This window comes from Aristolochia californica, unplaced genomic scaffold, assembly GCF_029961685.1.
Source record: "Aristolochia californica isolate CCGP_79_NKW_82.1479 unplaced genomic scaffold, dmAriCali1.0.hap1 SCAF_10, whole genome shotgun sequence".
Lineage (NCBI taxonomy): Eukaryota > Viridiplantae > Streptophyta > Magnoliopsida > Piperales > Aristolochiaceae > Aristolochia > Aristolochia californica.
The window spans coordinates 4916749-4938958 of NW_027181771.1; the positions used below are offsets into that span (position 1 = coordinate 4916749).

Below are 22210 nucleotides of genomic sequence, written 5' to 3' on the forward strand. Positions count from 1 at the left end.
ACAATTTTATAAAAGGATAAGGCTGTAATTTTCCTACCTATTTACGACACCCCATTAAGAAGGATTAATTCTTAACATGTACTTAAGATACAAGCTGGAATTTTAAAAATTAACACTTTTCATCCAGGATGAAGAAGAGGCAAATAGCATACGCAGTGGTAGCAACAGCAGTTGAGGAACTTGGAGCAGAACCCATCAATATTTTCATTTTTCGGAATAAATCATGCTCATCATCAGTAAGGGTTTTCTTTTATGTTCATGTATTAGCCTGGTCCTCCTTTGTATCACTTACTAAGGCTTAATTAGCCTTCGTCCAGTCCGGTTTGCCATGGACTTTATAACATGTCTCTATAGTGTGGCAATATCTTCCACAATAGGTGCATTCCTTTTAATATCACGTATGTATAGTGTGGCCATATCTCCCACACTTAGTGCATTCCTTGCCATCTGTTCTAACAGAACCATTCCTTCCACCTCTTCCTCGTCCTCTATAATTTCTACCCCAGCCTCGGCCTCGGCCACGGTCGTATGATGTTCCCCTATTCTCGGAGTACATAGAGGATGATACTTTAGTAGTAGAAGAAGAAGCATCAGGAATACAAAGTAATGTGGCACATACATCATCAAAAGTGGGAATAGCAAGAGCGCTAAGAAGTTGACTTTTAGCAACTTTGAGATACGGTTTAATGTTTGCAAGGCATATGGCAGTGACTAAGACTTGTTTCTGTTTGTTTTGGACAGAGACTAAGACTTGTTTCTATTTTCCATTCTTGAAGATGACCTCTAAAGCGAGCCAAATATTCATGGATATTTTCTCTTTATTTTGTATTTAGCATTCTTTGGAGAATATCATATGGCCTGTGTAAGTTGTTAAAGATAGAAAACCGCTTCACACATGTCTCCCAAATTTGTCTAGCAATCTCAACATGAATAACATTGTTGGAGACAGGCTCTTCCATGCTGTTGATAAGCCAACTAATAACCAAAGTATCATTTTTTAATCACTTGTTATAAAAAATACCCTCTTCATCAATAGGTGGTCCACGGTTGGTGAGGTGACCAAAAAGGTCTTTTGTTATAAGAAACATGTTAACCGATGTGGACCATCTCATGAAATTTGATACCCCTCGCAAGGGTATAGTAGTAATTCTGAGTATATCACTCTTGTGACTCATGTTTCCTTCTGTCATAATAGGCCATTCAATTTAAAAAAAATCTCCAATCAAATACTAATAAAAAAAAAAGTAGAATTCTTCAACCAACTTGGTTGATGGAGAGGCTTAGCATAGAAGCTAAGTAATCATATTTCTGAAATTCAATGAATAACCACTCATAATAGGCTCAATACCTATCTTCTTTATTAGGGAATCTTGTTCCCATAGAATTATAACTTTTTATGCATAAATCTCAACATAAACTGGTCTCGGTCAAAAAAATTTCCAAACCAATAAAACTGCCTTGGTAACTTTTTCTAATCCGAGATGCATATATTCCATTATCTCATAAGATGAAAATAACCATAAAACATCTCTAAACCATCTTCTAATATCCAAAAACCAAGAGCACGAATCAATAATATAAAAAACAAAGAAACTTATCTCATGAGCTTCAATCTTGCTTCATAAAGAGCCTTCTATGAGCAGCTTTGATCATACCTTCTTAGAGCATTCCTTTGACGTGGGGATCCTAAATTTTATGCTCTGATACCATGTTGAATTTAGGACCCCTTTACTGATATCTCGAGTAAGGTGAGAGAAGGAAAAAAAAAAGGAATGGGAGAGAGAGCTCTTGGGTAGAGAAGAGAGAAGAAAAAAAAAAAAAAAGAGTTTAGGTAAGAGAAGAACTCTTCATGAGAAAGAAGTGGGGAACTACTTCACTTTGATGATTTATTTCCGAGTACAAGAACCTCTATTTATAGTAAAGGAAGGTAGTAGAGTCTAAATACAATTAAAATACCTTTTCCTAATTACATTCAAATTATAACTCTTAAAGATAAGCCCATCATAATAAAATAACTCAACATAATTAGAAGACAAACATAAGTCAAACTAAATCACTTCTATGAGGATACGACCATAGGATAAAGATACCAGCTTGTGGTCATCTTTGTGGGTCCCACTTGATCTTCTAGCTCATGTGATAAGGATACCAACTCGTGGTAACTTTGTGGGTCCCACTTGATCTTCAAAATCTTCCAACTCATTCTAGCTCATGCCAACTCGTGTGATGATTCCTCTTGCATCTCACGTCCTCATGGTGGGTCCCACATTGTAACTATTTTCTTGTATTTGTTTTTTATTTCTTAAAACAAAATATAAGTTCTAACAAATAAATGGATGATTATCATTTATAAAAAAAAAAGCTTTGAGTTATTCCGAAAATAAAACTCATTCATTAAATACAAGACCCCAACTCTGCCTCAACAATTATACCGTATTATTAGAGCTACAAATGTTATTGTGTAGTGTTATAACTGTTTCTTGAGTTGCATCTTAAAATGAGCAAAAAAACAGACCATTTATGAGGGGAGACTATTATTTAAATTAAGGGAGTTATATATCAACAAATTTTTAATAAACAAAATGTAAAAAAAATTATAAAATAAAGTTTAAAAATTTAAAAATCCCAAGGAAATATTTATTATGAATTCCCTAAACCAAACAATGAAGGGTCAATGGATCTATTATTATTTTTTATGTTCATAGGTATGTGTCCTTAAAAGTATGGCAGTAAACAAATGGAATAAGTTATTCCATTTAAGTTAAATCGGTGACTTTATCACACTTACCTAGGGTAACAAATGGGTCGGTTGGGTTAGGAAACTATAGGATCCATTATTGGTCGGTTTTAAAATTTTAACCCACACAATGTTGCAAATTCTATCAGGTTGGATTAATTAACAATTTATATTCACCCATAAATCTTATGAATCAGTTCAGATAATTTTGAAGTCTGCATTCAATCACTTTCTATGTGGATTGGAGTGGATTATGTTTTGGATAAGAATAATTTTATAATTTTGCTGTAATAGACAAATATAATTAAATCTAATATAAAATATTACTTTATAATATGTATTTAAGTAATGAGGGTGACTGAAGAAAAAAATAAATGATATAAACATATATAAGAGTTTGATATAGAAGAGCAAATTATTTCATTAGGTTCAATTAAATTTCATTAATTGCAACAAAGTCATCAAATTGACTAATCTAAAATGTAGTAAAAGATATTTTTTAGTATAAACATCTAGTAAAGAACAACAAGTATATTTAGACAATAGAACAAGAAGAGAGGATGAGTGAAATGATTAGGACATTGAAGGTGATTAGGTGGGAGAAAGGAAAATCGGGGATGAAGGCAAAAAAATCTTTCAGGTTCCAGTTGATTGCCCAAAAAAAGTGAATCAGGCAGAATTTTGTATCTTGGACATTGTCGATTAACTTTGGGAAAGTAAATCTTAGTCACCTCGGGGAGGCTCGACTTAGCTGACAGAATCTGTTGAAAATTATAATTAAATTCTAATATAAAATATTACTATATAACATGTATTTAAATAATGAGGGTGACTGAAGAAGAACGTAAATGATATAAACATATATAAGAGTTTGATATAGAAGAGCAAATTATTTCATTAGCTTCAATTAAATTTCATTAATTGCAACATAGTCATCAAATTGACTGTAGTTAAAGATATTAACATCTAGTAAAGAACAACAAGTATATTTAGACAATAGAACAAGAAGAGAGGATGCGTGAAATGATTAGGACATTGAAGGTGATTAGGTGGGAGAAAGGAAAATCAGGGATAAAGGCGAAAAAAGATTTGTTGTAAAAAATATCTATAGCGAAAACATTTAATCCTATTTTAGTAAGAGGACTTCGAAGTCTTTTCCTTGGGAAAAAGAGCTTTAGTTGTTGGAGTATGATTTCAAGATCCCTCAAAGTATTTTAATTTTAATGATAGCATACCCAACAATTTAACCATGACATACTAGTGTACTTATTGCAGCAAAGATATACTTTTGTAATCTAGGCAAAAAGAGTCGCTCTAAGCATAGGAGTTGAACACTTTAGTAAGAAAGATGAAATTTTGAAGTATAAATGTTAAAATTAGTTCAAGGCATGCAAATGGTTCAACCATTATAAGGATTACATCACTAAAATTCATAATAACTATTGAAATTGATACACACACACACATAAGCACATCTCTAAGATTAACCTTTTAGGACCTAATATTAATGTCATAAAAACAACTTAAAAAAAGATGAGACAACCAACTCCCACTAAATTAGCTGTTACTTTTTTTCTGTTATGTATCCCATTAAAAATCATGATGGAATCTCTCTTTAAATATATGACGAGATTTAGATCCCACCAGCCCCAAGATTACATTAAAGTATAATTAGAGAAAATTCAAGGCAACACTTGATGGATACGTGAAAATATTAAAGGCATGCAATCCACTTCAATTTATTACACAAAATTCTAATAAAATAAATTATTTACAGATCGATCGAGTATAAATATATGGGTCGGTTTCAAAATATTTGGATCCAATCCCATTCATTTTAATTTGAGGATCCAATGCGGTTGGGTTGAGTTTTTTTTACCATTTATCCACATCCTAACCTATGTTAAATGAGGATTAGTATTTTCACCCAAATTATAATTCAATTCATTTATTTGGGAATTAGATCGTGGTTTGTAGATCAAAGGCAATTTGAAATTCAGATTAGCTCAAACCATTTGTGGCCCTAGACATACTCTAAAAAATAGGGTTGTAAATGAATGGAACAAGTTGTTCCACATATTATTTTATTTATATGCTATATTTATCAATATATGATATTCTAGATATATTGAATAAGTTATTGTATATACCATTTATTTAGCTATTTGGAATAGAAGAAATGTGCCAGGATCAGTGGAACTGGGCCAGCAAGAACCCGTATGGGTACAAAGGATCCAACTTTGCAAAGTGAAGCACTTGTAGATTAACCCATTCCCTTTCACCTCCTGGTTTTAGCTTTGGTTTTACTTTCCCCAAAGCTGTCATACCTTGCTTGGTTGGTGAAGAGTTGGTTTGGTGTCGATTGAGCGAGTCAGATGTATTTTGATGAGTTCTATTGATATAGCCGCTCTTATATATGACTTTTTACATTATGGATAAATAAAAATAGCACTTTGTAATCGTGATTGGCAAAGTATAAGCTGATGTCTGTTTTTTATTGTACTTGAAGTAACGGTTAAAACATAAGTTGACTTGCATCAATTAAAGGCAGCATTTGAAAATGAACTTCTAGAAACTTGGGGGCATGAAAGTTGTACAAAGGAGGTAAAAAATCTGTGACTGTTCTCACTTAAACTAGTGCGATATGTATCTCATTTTGCTAACTTTGTACAGGCTGATGTTATTTTGTATCAATTGTATTAATTAAATATTCTAGTGGTAAAATTGGGTTTTCAAGTGTTCCTCCTAGAGTGATGGTTAAGTGCTTGCATGTAGGGTTCAATCATCCTCAAGGGTTTGAATACTCATTGAAGAATGTCAAGATTGGGTCACTGCAGATGTTTGTGAAAAATTATGGTAGTTGTGAAGATACGGGTCCTCGGGATTTTCCTACAGAAGAGGTTTATAAGATCTTTGTGTTGGATGTAAGGTTGGCAAATGGCGACCGACATGCTGGGAACATATTGGTTTGCAAGGAGGGGGATGAGGGTCACATTAAATTGGTTCCTATGTATCATCGATGTTGCTTGCCTAAAAAAGTAAGTTTGCCTATTCGATTCTTGCATTCCTTTGGAAATTGGTTCTCTTTTACTCCAATTTCCAAAGAACTGCAAGAATAGAATAAACAAACTTAATTTTTCAGGCAAGCAACATCCATAATCTATAGGAACCAGTTTAATGTGACCCTCATCCCCCTCCTTGCAAACCAATTTGTTCCCTGCATGTCGGTCGGCATTCACCAACATGACATCCAACACAGAGACCTTATGAACCTCCTTTGTAGGAAAATCCCAAGGACCCATATCTTCACAACTACCATAATTTTTCACAAACATTTGCAACAACCCAATCTTGACATTCCATAATGAGTATTCAAAACTTTGAGGATGATTGAACCCTTCATGCAAGCACTTAACCATCACTGTAGGAGGAACACTTGAAAACCCAATTTCATCACTTGAATATTTAATTAATACATCAACCTGTACAAAGTCGGTTAAATGAGATTATCGCACCAAGTTTCTTGAAGTACATTTTCAAACATTGCCTTTAATTGATGCAAGTCAATTTAACTTTTAACTGTTGCTAGGAACAAACAGTTGTTTTACCAACATAAAATCTTATTGTTCCTCTCTACAAAAAGAAATTGATGAAGACAAACCAGGACAGCATGCCTCTTGGCAAATAAAACAAATGCGGATAAATTAGTAAAGAAGAGATCGAGATAAAATCGACCTGATGCCACACACAGGAAATATGTTTGCTTCGTTCTCGATAATGGTAGCCTACTCAAACCATGCATCATGCTAGATTTTAACTGCTAGCATTTTACAGCATCCTCTGTCATCGTCATCAATTAAGTTATGTCCCAAGCACACATCATTATTTTCATCACCAATATGACATTTTTCATCAGTTTGAATTTGGTTATTATGCATAAGACAATATTCTCTAAATAACATTTTATAATTTTTCATTAAGGAATCATCTGGTTCCCCAAAAATCTACTACCCATTAGATATTGCACTGAAATAATCAAACATGCCCATGACAAATACAGTTTCAATCACAGTATGTAACTCCATGATATTTTCCTCACAAAATATATTTTACTTCAATCATAGTAAATACCTAACTCAGAGCTTTCGAGTTTGCGCAATGCAACAATGTATCCATCAGACAAGTCAACGGCATGGATATAATCTCGCACCTGAGGATAAAACCATAAGCATACATTATATGGAATGCGTAAACAAGTAAAAAATTCTCAATAATACCGTGATACGGCCATGGTATTCAGTTACTTTTATAGCATCAATCAAGTTACTAAAAAGTAAGAACAAACGTCAATTTGTAATTTTAGTATAAAGTATGAAGCATGGAATTTTGATATTTTTCTTCCTCAGCTGCTTATCAAAGTGATTCTTTACTAAGGGTACAGTTCTGTGGAGAAACTCCACAGCTGAGGCTTTATCTCCTGCAGTTGCTACACCAAAATGCTTCATCTCTGATGGCTCCTGCCTTTCCAGAAAATGTTATTGGCTATCATAACTTGGAGCTGGATGGAATAAAAAGTAAAATACATACCCTAGTCCCATCCTTAGTAGAATAGTCATTTCCAAAGATTGCTAGTGCTGGTCTTCTGCCTATGGCTACTTGTATTAATGCATCAGATCGTTTGGAATTCCACAAGGATCCTCACCAATGTAGCAGCTGAAATGAGCTCCAACTGGATTGAAGTATCTCAGCAAAATTATCTTCCATCCAGAATCTAACCTGTAGATATCCCTGCCGATCTCTTCAATAAAAAGTTGCAACAATTGACATTAAAATTTGTTAGAAACAGTGGGTAGGCTGGTTTGTCATGTTCGAAAAAGATCAAGGAGCAAACCTGGTACGCCCATATGGATTTGTTGCGTACAAAGGGAACTTTCCTAAAGGGAACCACTTTTGGCCAACCATAGACAGTAGCCGATGACGAAAACACAAGCTGAAATGTTATCCCTGTGGGAAACAAATATGGTCACAAGATGAACTCAACAAAATGAATAAGTGTCACAATGGAATCTACATGTGAAAATTTGGCCAATAAGACAATCTAATATGGGTGCATGTATTCTGCCATCCAGTTTAGTCTGGGTAAAGCCATCTCAGAATTTAGTGACTGCCAAAAAAGTGGATTCAGAAAGATAAAGACATCATAGAATTTCCAGAATAAAAAATATTTTATTCAGACAGACTACACATTGATGTTTCATGTGGCAAAGTGATGATTGCACGAGTAGGGTTTACGACACTGAGGCTGACCATTATTCATCATGATACTTCTAATTTACTTCCAACTGAATAATGCTCCTAACACCTCCAATCTGTCGTGTCAATACGAGTCTTATAATGATTTTCATTACCTTGATTTCCAAAAGTGTCCCAGAAAACTGTTTCCTCCCTTGATTTTAAAATAATTGATGAATTAAAAAAAAAAAACAAGTTCACCTCTAAAACAATAATTTCAATGACCCCTACCTCCTGCAATTTTATTGACAGAAATGATTCAACACACGCAGTACATTTTTCATCCACACTTGCATCCATTAACTAAGATTTTTTCTCAGATATAATTCACACATATATAAGGAAGTATAAAGAAATTATTGAATAAAGCAAAATAGGAATGTACCTTTTTGCACCCGTGGGCACCCATGACTTCTAATAAGTTTATTGTTCCAAAGATATTATTTGTTATAGTAAAGTAAAGGTTTCTGCACACTTTCACCAACAGCCTTCAATCCAGCAAAATGAATAACCGCATCAAAGCAGCAATAAGAATGTTAGGGATGGAAGAGAATAAAAGGTCAATGATAAGTCGCAACACAGTAAGAAATTATGTTCATTTCCATCAACAACAATCCAGAAATTTTCTTATTTCTTGTAGATGAAGGTAAAGCAAGACTCAAAAAACTTGTGTTCAAGGTCCCTATATCAAAACCTAAAGTCAACATACCTTAAAAAATCCAAACGACAGATATTACTCCTGTTTAACTTTTTAGTTTTACTTCTTTTCAAAAGGATACTACTTCCTCTAGTTTGAAAACCAGGCTCAATAAAAGGATCTGACATGTAATTTCACATCTGGTGCAAACATTATTATGCTGGCAAGTCCAAGAAAGATAGGATAGATTTTCAAAGGAAAAACCTAAAATTAAACTCCCCAGGAAAATGAAATGTGTAGCATTCTCCAAGACACATCCATAGGAAGTAAAAAGGATAACAAACAAAATCTTCAGGCCTGTGTTAGTAAGACATACTCTACAATTATGCAGTGTTTCTCTCCTAATGCATAACTCTTGGTCTAGAACTCAACACTCAGAAAAATTTCGCAATAGGTGGTATCTAGTGGTATTTGTCTATCAACCAGTAACTATATGTGCATATGCCATTTGAAAAGGACAGAAAATACGGGTAACAAATAATAAAAGGAGCATACCGCTTCAAGTTCTTAGTGATTTGTATATTTAACATAGAAAATTACACAAAGTGACCAAGATGAATTTAAAGATGATGAAAATTTAAAAGAATAGGCTGACAGAATTAGATATACCTGGATGAGGAAAATAGTTTGTTCAATGCTTCCTTGTCCCAAAGATCAATCTGCAAAAGGCAGTGGGAAGTAGAGTAAGCTTGTGTAAAGGGCAAGTGGATAAGGCCTAGTAATAGAGTTGAAAAAAATGGGATAAAAGATTCACACATGACAACCTAAAAATTTCTAAAATACTGCTAAAACCTGATCTTGCTAAATTAAAATCTCCTGACTTCATTCCCAGAGTGGTCAATGCATTAGTATCAGCTCTGGTACATGTTCATTATCTTTACACTGAAGTTAGGCCATGTTAAATCCTTCGATTGCAAGGAATTGGCAGAAGCAGTTCAATTTTTTTCCATATGCCAATATCTATACTGAGTTTTACATCATGCAAATCATTAACCCCGTCATTAGGGTGTTTCCATTCTCTTCTTTTTACAAGGACCATCCGGATTTCCAGTTTTATATACTATTTATGTAAATTTTATAACTTTAGTATATTTCCTCAAGGTTTGTACACTCGTCAGTCAGTAACATAGCACTGTATGAACCGTGAGAGAGAGCTCAAAATATCTGAAGGTATGAAAGTTGACCTGAAAAAAAATTCAAGAAACATGAAACTCGAAAGAAATATAAAGATGTAAACCACGTCTGGAAGTTTGACAGGTAAAATCTACCTCAAGCAAACAATGATCTTAAAATACGAAGTAATCAGCAGATCACTCAAGAAGAACAGAATAAAAGGCATAATATCAACAGTTATTAACGACTCAGAGCAATCTTTCTTGTCAATGCAATCTTATCTGCTAACCGGTTAATTTGTTTTAAATATTAGAATCTGTTTTACCATTAAAATTGCTCCATGATTCAATTGAAAGGCATTCAATACTTCTCAGGATCAGCACAAATAAGGACAGACAAAAGTTGCAGATATTTTGTGCAGCTTTAACACAACCTGACCAGATTAAAAAACACTTACACTCAATACTAATAATAAACAAGAATGAACAAGAAAGCGATAAAAATAAAAAATAAACAAGAAAGCGAAAAAACAAAAAGAAATGAGAAATCAAAAATGATAAAAAAAACGAGAAAGATTTCCTTTACCTTATGAAACTCGAGGTTTTTGCCGAACTCTCCGGCAAGCTCCTTCACTATCTTGATAGCGAATTCAGAAAATTATCAAGGTTATCAATGACGATCGTCTTGTATCCGCCTACGAGAAGTTACAACACAGTGTGGCTACCGATGTATCCAGTTCCGCCCATGACCCAAATATTCTTAGCCATGTCCGATGAGGAATAAGCACCAAACGACCGGGAACAGCCACATACACACCAAACTGGAGGAGGTTCTAAACCGGCTGTAGCTAAAAAAGTAAATTTTCTTTGTATTTTTCTATTGGATCCCAGCACTTTCGCTCCAATGGACCAAATTACCTTTTATAAATTGATAAAAAGGAAGAATACAATTTTATGTAAAGGATAAGGCTGTAATTTTGCTACCTATTTACGACACCCCATTAAGAAGGATTAATTTTTAACATGTACTTAAGATACAAGCTGGAATTTAAAAAATTAACACTTTTCATCCAGGATGAAGAAGAGGCAGACAGCATAAGCAGTGGTGGCAAACAGCAGTTGCGGAACTTGGAGCAGAACCCATCAATGTTTTCATTTTTCGGAATAAATCATGCTCATCATCAGTAAGGGTTTTCTTTTATGTTCATGTATTAGCCTGGTCCTCCTTTGTATCACTTACTAAGGCTTTATTAGCCTTCGTCCAGTCCGGTTTGCCATGGACTTTATAACATGTCTCTATAGTGTGGCCATATCTTCCACAATAGGTGCATTCCTTTTAATAGCACATATCTATAGTGTGGCCATATCTCCCACACTTAGTGCATTCCTTGCCATCTATTCTAACAGAACCATTCCTTCCACCTCTTCCTCGTCCTCCTCTATAATTTCTGCCACGGCCTCGGCCACGGTTGTATGATGTTTCCCTATTCTCGGAGTACATAGCGGATGATACTTCAGTAGTAGAAGAAGAAGCATCAGGAATACGAAGTAATGTGGCATATACATCATCAAAAGTGGGAATAGCAAGAGCGCTAAGAAGTTGACTTTTAGCAACTTTGAGATACGGTTTAATGTTTGCAAGGCATATGGCAGTGACTAAGACTTGTTTCTGTTTGTCTTGGACAGAGACATCTGTGGAGGTAGGCTGAGCTATTTTCCATTCTTGAAGATGACCTCTAAAGCGAGCCAAATATTCATGGATATTTTCTCTTTATTTAGTATTAAGCATTCTTTGGAGAATATTATATGGCCTGTGTAAGTTGTCAAAGCTAGAAAACAGCTTAACACATGTCTCCCAAATTTGTCTAGCAATCTCAAGATGAATAACATTGTTGGAAACGGGCTCTTCCATGTTGTTGATAAGCCAACTAATAACCAAAGTATCATTTTTTAACCACTTGCTATAAAAAATACCCTCTTCATCAATAGGTGGTCCACGGTTGGTGAGGTAACCAAAAAGGTCTTTTGTTATAAGAAACATGTTAACCGATGTGGACCAGCTCATGAAATTTGATACCCCTCGCAAGGGTATAGTAGTAATTCTGAGTATATCACTCTTGTGACTCATGTTTCCTTCTGCCATAATAGGCAATTCATTTTTTAAAAAAATCTACAATCAAATACTAATAAAAAAAAACAAGTAGAATTCTTCAACCAACTTGGTTAATGGAGAGGCTTAGCATAGAAGCTAAGTAATCATATTTCTGAAATTCAATGAATAACCACTCTTAATAGGCTCAATACCAATCTTCTTTATTAGGGAATCTTGTTCCCATAGAATTATAACTTTTTACACATAAATCTCAACATAAACTGGTCTCGGTCAAAAAAAATTCTAAACCAATAAAACTGCCTTGGTAACTTCTTCTAAACTTATCTCATGAGCTTCAATCTTGCTTCATAAAGAGCCTTCTATGAGCAGCTTTGATCATACCTTCTTAGAACATTCCTTTGACGTGGGGATCCTAAATTTTATGCTCTGATACCATGTTGAATTTAGGACCCCTTTACTAATATCTCGAGCAAGGTGAGAGAGGGAAAAAGAAAAGGAAAGGGAGAGAGAGTTCTTGGGTAGAGAAGAGAGAAGAAAAAAAAAAAAAAGTTTAGGTAAGAGAAGAACTCTTCACGAGAGAGAAGTGGAGAACTACTTCACTTTGATGATTTATTTCCGAGTACAAGAACCTCTATTTATAATAGAGGAAGGTAATAGAGTCTAAATACAATTAAACTACCTTTTCCTAATTACATTCAAACTATAACTCTTAAAGATAAGCCCATCATAATAAAATAACTCAACATAATTAGAAGACTAACATAACTCAAACTAAATATCTTCTATGAGGACGGGACCATAGGATAAAGATGTCAGCTTGTTGTCATCTTTGTAGGTCTCACTTGATCTTCTAGCTCATGTGATAAGGATACCAGCTCGTGGTAACTTTGTGGGTCCCACTTGATCTTCAAATCTTCCAACTCATTCTAGCTCATGCCAGCTCGTGTGATGACTCCTCTTGGCATCTCATGTCCTCATGGTGGGTCCCACATTGTAACTATTTTCTTGTATTTTTTTATTTCTTAAAAAAAAAAATCTAAGTTCTAACAAATAAATGGATGATTATCATTTATATATAAAAAAAAAAGCTTTCAGTTATTCCACAAATAAAACTCATTCATTAAATACATGACCCCAACTCCAAGCCTCAACAATTATACCGTATTATTAGAGCTACAGATGTTATTGTGTAGTGTTATTACTGTTTCCTGAGTTGCATCTTAAAATGAGAAAAAAATCAGACCATTTATGAGGGAGGCTATTATTTAAATTAAGGGAGTTATATATCAACAAATTTTTAATAAACAAAATGTAAAAAAAATTATAAAATAAAGTTTAAAAATTTAAAGATCCCAAGGAAATATTTATTATGAGTTCCCTAAACCAAACAATGAAGGGTCAATGGATCTATTATTATTTTTTATGGTCATAGGTATGTGCCCTTAAAAGTATGGCAGTAATCAAATGGAATAAGTTATTCCATTTAAGTTAATCGGTAACTTTATCACACTTACCTAGGGTAACAAATGGGTCAGTTGGGTTAGGAAACTATAGGATCCATTATTGGTCGGTTTTAAAATTTTAACCCACACAATGTTGCAAATTCTATCAGGTTGGATTAATTAACAATTTATATTCACCCATAAATCTTATGAATCAGTTCAGATAATTTTGAAGTCTGCATTCAATCACTTTCTATATGGATTGGAGAGGATTATGTTTTGGATAAGAATAATTTTATAATTTTGCTGTAATAGACAAATATAATTAAATCTATTATAAAATATTACTTTATAATATGTATTTAAATAATGAGGGTGACTGAAGAAAAACACAAATGATATAAACATATATAAGAGTTTGATATAGAAGAGCAAATTATTTCATTAGGTTCAATTAAATTTCATTAATTGCAACAAAGTCATCAAATTGACTAATATGAAATGTAGTAAAAGATATTTTTTAGTATAAACATCTAGTAAAGAACAACAAGTATATTTAGACAATAGAACAAGAAGAGAGGATGAGTGAAATGATTAGGAGTTGAAGGTGATTAGGTGGGAGGAAGGAAAATTGGGGATGAAGGAGAAAAAATCTTTCAGGTTCCAGTTGATTGCCCAAAAAAAGTGAATCAGGCAGAATTTTGTATCTTGGACATTGTTGATTAACTTTGGGAAAGTAAATCTTAGTCACATCGGGGAGGCTCGACTTAGCTAACCGAATCTGTTGAGAATTATAATTAAATTCTAATATAAAATATTACTTTATAATATGTATTTAAATAATGAGGGTGACTGAAGAAGAATGTAAATGATATAAACATATATAAGAGTTTGATATAGAAGAGCAAATTATTTCATTAGCTTCAATTAAATTTCATTAATTGCAACATAGTCATCAAATTGACTGTAGTTAAAGATATTAACATCTAGTAAAGAACAACAAGTATATTTAGACAATAGAACAAGAAGAGAGGATGCGTGAAATGATTAGGACATTGAAGGTGATTAGGTGGGAGAAAGGAAAATCTGGGATAAAGGCGAAAAAAATTTGTTGTAAAAAATATCTATAGCGAAAACATTTAATCCTATTTTAGTAAGAGGACTTCGAAGTCTTTTCCTTGGGAAAAAGAGCTTTAGTTGTTGGAGTATGATTTCAAGATCCCTCAAAGTATTTTAATTTTAATGATAGCATACCCAACAATTTAACCATGACATACTAGTGTACTTATTGCAACAAAGACATACTTTTGTAATCTGGGCAAAAAGAGTCACTCTAAGCATAGAAGTTGAACACTTTAGTAAGAAAGATGAAGTTTTGAAGTATAAATGTTAAAAGTAGTCCAAGGCATGGAAATGGTTCAACCATTATAAGGATTACATCACTAAAATTCATAATAACTATTGAAATTGACACACACACACATAAGCACATCTCTAAGATTAACCTTTTAGGACCTAATATTAATGTCATAAAAACAACTGGTTTTGGCGGTTCCTATTATGGTTGAATGGACCAAACCTCCTCCTGGACACTTTAAACTCAATTTTGATGGAAGTGCTCTCAGGTGTCCGGGGCCAGCTGGTTTTGGCGGAGTAATTCACAATGATCAAGCGAATCTTCTCTTCACTTATGCGGGTCCAATTGGAGTATCTGACTCTACTTGTGCGGAATTGCATGGTTTGTTTAACGGACTGAAGCTCTTCAAACAAAAAAAGGAGGGTGCTCTCTTGGTTGAAGGGGATTCTCAAGTCATTATAAACTGGTGCTCCAAGCCATCAAAACCTCCTTGGCGTCATTGGGAGATTTTTTATGAAATTTGTAATTTAACTTCTGGTTTACAATGCACTTGGAAACATGTTCCAAGATATGCTAATCACTTATCCGATGCTCAAGCGAAAAAAGGCGTTACCCTCCAACATCTTGTTGTGGAGGACATGTCTTTTTAGCTTCTAGGTATGTAATTTTTCTTTTTAAATACATTCACACATCCTCTCAAAAAAAAAAAAAGTCATAAAAACAACTTAAAAAAAGATGAAACAACCAACTCCCACTAAATTAGCTGTTACTTTTTTTCTGTTATGTATCCCATTAAAAATCATGATGGAATCTCTCTTTAAATATATGACGAGATTTAGATCCCACCAGCCCCAAGATTACATTAAAGTATAATTAGAGAAAAGTCAAGGCAACACTTGATGGATACGTGAAAATATTAAAGGTGTAAAAACCGTTTGCTTATGCTCTAAAACATGCAATCCACTTCAATTTATTACACAAAATTCTAATAAAATAAATTATTTACAGATCGATCGAGTATACATATATGAGTCGGTTTCAAAATATTTGGATCCAATCCAATTCATTTTAATTTGAGGATCCAATCGGGTTAGGTTGAGTTTTGTTTCCTATATATCCACATCCTAACCTATGTTAAATGAGGATTAGTATTTTCACCCAAATTATAATTCGATTCATTTATTTGGGAATTAGATCGTGGTTTGTAGATCAAAGGCAATTTGAAATTCAGATTAGCTCAAACCATTTGTGGCCCTAGACATACTCTTAAAAATAGGGTTGTAAATGAATGGAACAAGTTATTCCATATATTATTTTATTTATATGCTATATGTATCAATATATGATATTCTAGATATATTGAATACATTATTGTATATACCATTTATTTAGCTATTTGGAATAGAAGAAATGTGCCAGGATCAGTGGAACTGGGCCAGCAAGAATCCGTATGGGTACAAAGGATCCAACTCTGCAAAGTGAAGCACTTGTGGATTAACCCATTCCCTTTTGCCTCCTGGTTTTAGCTTTGGTTTTACTTTCCCCAAAGTTGTCATACCTTGCTCGGTTGGTGAAGAGTTGGTTTGGTGTCGATTGAGTGAGTCAGATGTATTCTGATGAGTTCTATTGATATAGCCGCTCTTATACATGACTTTTTACATTATGGATAAATAAAAATAGCACTTTGTAATCGTGATTGGCAAAGTATAAGCTGATGTGTGTTTGTTTTTGTACTTGAAATAATTGTTAAAACATAAGTTGACTTGCATCAATAAAAGGCAGCATTTGAAAATGAACTTCTAGAAACTTGGGGGCATCAAAGTTATACAAAGGAGGTAAAAAATCTGGGACTGTTCTCACTTAAACTAGTGCGATATGTATCTCATTTTGCTAACTTTGTACAGGCTGATGTTATTTCGTACCAATCGTATTAGTTAAATATTCTAGTGGTGAAATTGGGTTTTCAAGTGTTCCTCCTAGAGTGGTGGTTAAGTGCTTGCATGTAGGGTTCAATCATCCTCAAGGGTTTGAATACTCATTGAAGAATGTCAAGATCGGGTCACTGCAGATGTTTGTGAAAAATTATGGTAGTTGTGAAGATATAGGTCCTCGGAATTTTCCTACAGAAGAGGTTCATATGATCTTTGTGTTGGATGTAAGGTTGGCAAATGCCGACCGACATGTTGGGAACATATTGGTTTGCAAGGAGGGGGATGAGGGTCACATTAAATTGGTTCCTATGTATTATCGATATTGCTTGCCTGAAAAAGTAAGTTTGCCTATTCGATTCTTGCATTCCTTTGGAAATTGGTTCTCTTTTACTCCAATTTCCAAAGAACTGCAAGAAGCGAATAAACAAACTTAATTTTTCAGGCAAGTAACATCCATAATCTATAGGAACCAGTTTAATGTGACCCTCATCCCCCTCCTTGCAAACCAATTTGTTCCTTGCATGTCGGTCGGCATTCACCAACATGACATCCAACACAGAGATCTGATGAACCTCCTTTGTAGGAAAATCCCAAGGACCCATATCTTCACAACTACCATAATTTTTCACAAACATTTCCAACGACCCAATCTTGACATTCCATAATGAGTATTCAAAACTTTGAGGATGATTGAACCCTTCATGCAAGTACTTAACCATCACTGTAGGAGGAACACCTGAAAACCCAATTTCATCACTTGAATATTTAATTAATACATCAACCTGTAAATATTTAATTAATACATCAACCTGTACAAAGTCAGTTAAATGAGATTATCGCACCAAGTTTCTTGAAGTTCATTTTCAAACACTGCCTTTAATTGACGCAAGTCAATTTAAATTTAAACTGTTGCTAGGAACAAACAGCTGTTTTACCAACATAAAATCTTATTGTTCCTCTCTACAAAAAGAAATTGATGAAGACAAACAAGGACAGCATGCCTTTTGGCAAATAAAAGAAATGCAGATAAATTAGTAAAGAAGAGATCGAGATAAAATCCAACTGATGCCACACGCAGGAAATATGTTTGCTTCGTTCTCGATAATGTTAGCCTACTCAAACCATGCATCATGCTAGATTTTAACTGCTAGCATTTTACAGCCTCCCCTATCATCATCATCATCAATTAAGTTATGTCCCAAGCACACATTATTATTTTCATCAGCAATATGATATTTTTCATCAGTTTAAATTTGGTTATTATGCATAAGACAATATTTTCTAAATAACATTTTATAATTTTTCATTAAGGAATCATCTGGTTCCCCAAAAATCTACTAACCATTAGATATTGCACTGAAATAATCAAACATGCCCATGACAAATACAGTTTCAATCACAGTATGTAACTCCATGATATTTTCCTCACAAAATATATTTTACTTCAATCATAGTAAATACCTAACTCAGAGCTTTCAAGTTTGTGCAATGCAACAATGTATCCACCAGACAAGTCAACGACATGGATATAATCTCGCACCTGAGGATAAAACCATAAGCATACATTATATGGAATGTGTAAACAAGTAAAAAATTCTCAATAATACCGTGATACGGCCATGGTATTCAGTTACTTTTATAGCATCAATCAAGTTACTAAAAAGTAAGAACAAATGTCAATTTGTAATTTTCGTATAAAGTATGAAGCATGGACTTTGGATATTTTTCTTCCTCAGCTGCTTATCAATGTGATTCTTTACTTAGGGTACAGTTCTGTGGAGAAACTCCACAGCTGAGGCTTTATCTCCTGCAGTTGCTACACCAAAATGCTTCATCTCTGATGGCTCTTGCCTTCTTCCAGAAAATGTTATTGGCTATCATTGGAGCTGGATGGAATAAAAAGTAAAATACATACCCCAGCCCCATCCTTCGTAGAATAGACATATCCAAAGATTGTTAGTGCTGGTCTTCTGCCTATGGCTACTTGTATTAATGGCATCAGATCGTTTGGAATTCCACAAGGATCCTCACCAATCTAGCTGCTGAAATGAGTTCCAACTGGATTGAAGTGTCTCAGCAATATTATCTTCCATCCAGAATCAAACCTGTAGATATCCCTGCAGATCTCTTCAATAAAAAACTGCAACAATTGACATTAAAATTTGTTAGAAACAGTGGGCAGGCTGGTTTGTCGTGTTTGAAAAAGATCAAGGAGCAAACCTTGGTACGCCCATATGGATTTGTTGCGCACAAAGGGAACTCTTTCTACAGGGAACCTCTTTTGGCCAACCATAGACAGTAGCCGGTGACGAAAACACAAGCTGAAATGTTTTCCTTGTGTGAGTAAACAAACATGGTCACAAGAGGAACTCGACAAAATGAGTAAGTGACACAATGGAATCTACATGTGAAAATTTGGCCAATAAGACATTCTAATATGGGTGCATGTATTCTGCCATCCAGTTTAGTCTGGGTAAAGCCATCTCAGAATTTAGTGACTGCCAAAAAAGTGGATTCAGAAAGATAAAGACATCAAAGAATTTCCAGAATAACAATTATTTCATTCAGACCGACTACACATTGATGATTCATGTGGCAAAGTGATGACTTCACGAGTAGGGTTTACAACACTGAGGCTGACCATTATTCATCATGATACTCCTAATTTACTTCCAACTGAATAATGCTCCTAACACCTCCAATATGTCGTGTCAATACGAGCCTTATAATGATTTTCATTACCTTGAATTCCAAAAGTGTCCCAGAGAACATTTTCCTCCCTTGATTTTAAAATAAATGATCAACTAAAAAAAATAAACAAGATTACCTCTAAAATAATAATTTCAATGACCCCTACCTCCTGCAATTTTATTGACAGAAATGATTCAACACATGCAGTACATTTTTCATCCACACTAGCATCCATTAACTAAGATTTTTTCTCAGATATAATTCACACATATATAATGAAGTATAAAGAAATTATTGAATAAAGCAAAATAGCAATGTACCTTTTTGCACCCGTAGGCACCCATGACTTCTATCAAGTTTATTTTTCCAATGACATTATTTGTTATAGTAAAGTAAAGGTTTCTGCACACTTTCACCAACAGCCTTCAATCCAGCAAAATGAATAACCGCATCAAAGCTGCAATAAGAATGTTAGGGAGGGAAGAGAATAAAAGGTCAATGATAAGTCGCAACAGAGTAAGAAATTATGTGCATTTCCATCAACAAAAATCCTGAAATTTTCTTATTTCTTGTAGATGAAGGTAAAGCAAGACTCAAAAAACTTCTGTGTTCAAGGTCCCTATATCAAAACCTAAAGTCAACATACCTTAAAAATCCAAAGGACAGACATTACTCCTGTTTAACTTTTTAGTTTTACTTCTTTTCAATAGGATACTACTTCCTCTAGTTTGAAAACCAGGCTCACAAAAAGGATCTGACATGTAATTTCACATCTGGTGCAAACATTATTATGCTGGCAAGTCCAAGAAAGATAGGATAGATTTTCAAAGGAAAAACCTAAAATTAAACTCCCCAGGAAAATGAAATGTGTAGCATTCTCCAAGACACATCCATAGGAAGTAAAAAGGATAACAAACAAAACCTTCAGGCCTGTGTTAGTAAGACATACTCTACAATTATGCAGTGGTTTCTCTCCTAATGCATAACTCTTGGTCTAGAACTCAACACTCAGAAAAATTTCGCAACAGGTGGTATCTAGTGGTATTTGTCTATCAACCAGTAACTATATGTGCATATGCCATTTGACAAGGACAAAAAATACGGGTAACAAATAATAAAAGGAGCATACCGCTTCATGTTCTTAGTGATTTGTATATTTAACATAGAAAATTACACAAAGTGACCAAGATGAATTTAAAGATGATGAAAATTTAAAAGAGAAGGCTAACAGAAATTAGATATACCTGGATGAGCAAAATAGTTTGTTCAATGCTTCTTTGTCCCGAAGATCAATCTGCAAGTAAGCTTGTATAAAGAGCAAGTGGATAAGGCCTAGTAATAGAGTTGGAAAAAATGGGATAAAAAATTCACACATGACAACCTAAAAGTTTCTAAAATACAGCTAAAACCTGATCTTGCTAAATTAAAATATCCTAACTTTGTTCCCAGAGTGGTCAGTGCATTAGTATCAGCTCTGGTAAATGTTCATTATCTTTACACTGAAGTTAGGCCATGTTAAATCCTTCGATTGCAAGGAATCGGCAGAAGCAGTTCAATTTTTTTCCATATGCCAATATCTATACTGAGTTTTACATCATGCAAATCATTAACCCCGTCAATAGGGTGTTTCCATTCTCTTCTTTTTACAAAGACCATCAGGATTTCCAGTTTTATATACTACTTATGTAAATTTTATAACTTAGTATATTTCCTCAAGGTTTGTACACTCGTCATTCAGTAACATAGCACTGTATGAACCGTTAGAGAGAGCTCAAAATATCTGAAAGGTAAGAAAGTCGACCTTAAATCAAATTCAAGAAACATGAAACTCGAGAGAAATATAAAGATGTAAACCACGTCTGGAAGTTTGAGTGGTAAAATCTACCTCAAGCAAACAATGATCTTAAAATAGGAAGTAATCAGCAGATCACTCATCAAGAAGAACAGAATAAAAGGCATAATATCAACAGTTATTAACGACTCAGAGCAATCTTTCTTGTCGATGCAATCATCTGCTAACCGGTTAATTTGTTTTAAATATTAGAATCTGTTTTACCATTAAAATTGCTCCATGATTCAATTAAGAAGATGCACGAAAACAATAAAGGCATTCAACACTTCTCATGATCAGCACAAATAAGGACAGACAAAAGTTGCAGATATTCTGTGCAGCTTTATCAAGACCTGACCAGATTAAAAAAACACTTACACTCAATACTAATAATAAACAAGAATGCGAAAAAAGAAAAAAATAAACAAGAAAGCGAAAAAAGAAAAAGAAATGATAAATCAAGAATGATAAAAAAAACGAGAAAGAAATCCAGGACATGGATTTTCCTTTACCTTATAAGACTCGAGGTTTTTGCCGAACTCTCCGGCAAGCTCCTTCACTCTCTTGATAGCGATTTCGGAAGAATTATCAAGGTTATCAATGACGATCGTCTTGTATCCGCCTAAGAGAAGTTGCAGCATCGTGTGGCTGCCGATGTATCCAGTTCCGCCAGTGACCAAAATATTCTTAGCCATGTCCGAAGAGGAAAAAGCACCAAACGACCGGGAAATTCCAAATAAGCACCGAACAGGAGGAGGTTCTAAACCCGCTCTAGCTGTAAAAGTAAATTTTCTTCGTATTTTTCTATTGGATCCAGCATTTTCGCTCCAATGGACCAAATTACCTTTTATAGATTGATAAAAAAAGAAGAATACTATTTTATGTAAAGGATAAGGCTGTAATTTTGCTACCTATTTACGATACACCAATAAGAAGGATTAATTCTTAACATGTACTTCAGATTCAAGCTGGAATTTTAAAAATTAACACTTTTCATAGTATTGTAT

General features: G+C 34.1%; 1 pseudogene; it reads right to left on the reverse strand.

The window, feature by feature from the left end:
- The window catches only part of LOC137934321 (UDP-glucose 4-epimerase GEPI48-like), a 41668-nt pseudogene extending 19677 nt beyond the window's left edge, over positions 1-21991 (reverse strand).
- Positions 21992-22210: the final 219 nt, after the last annotated feature.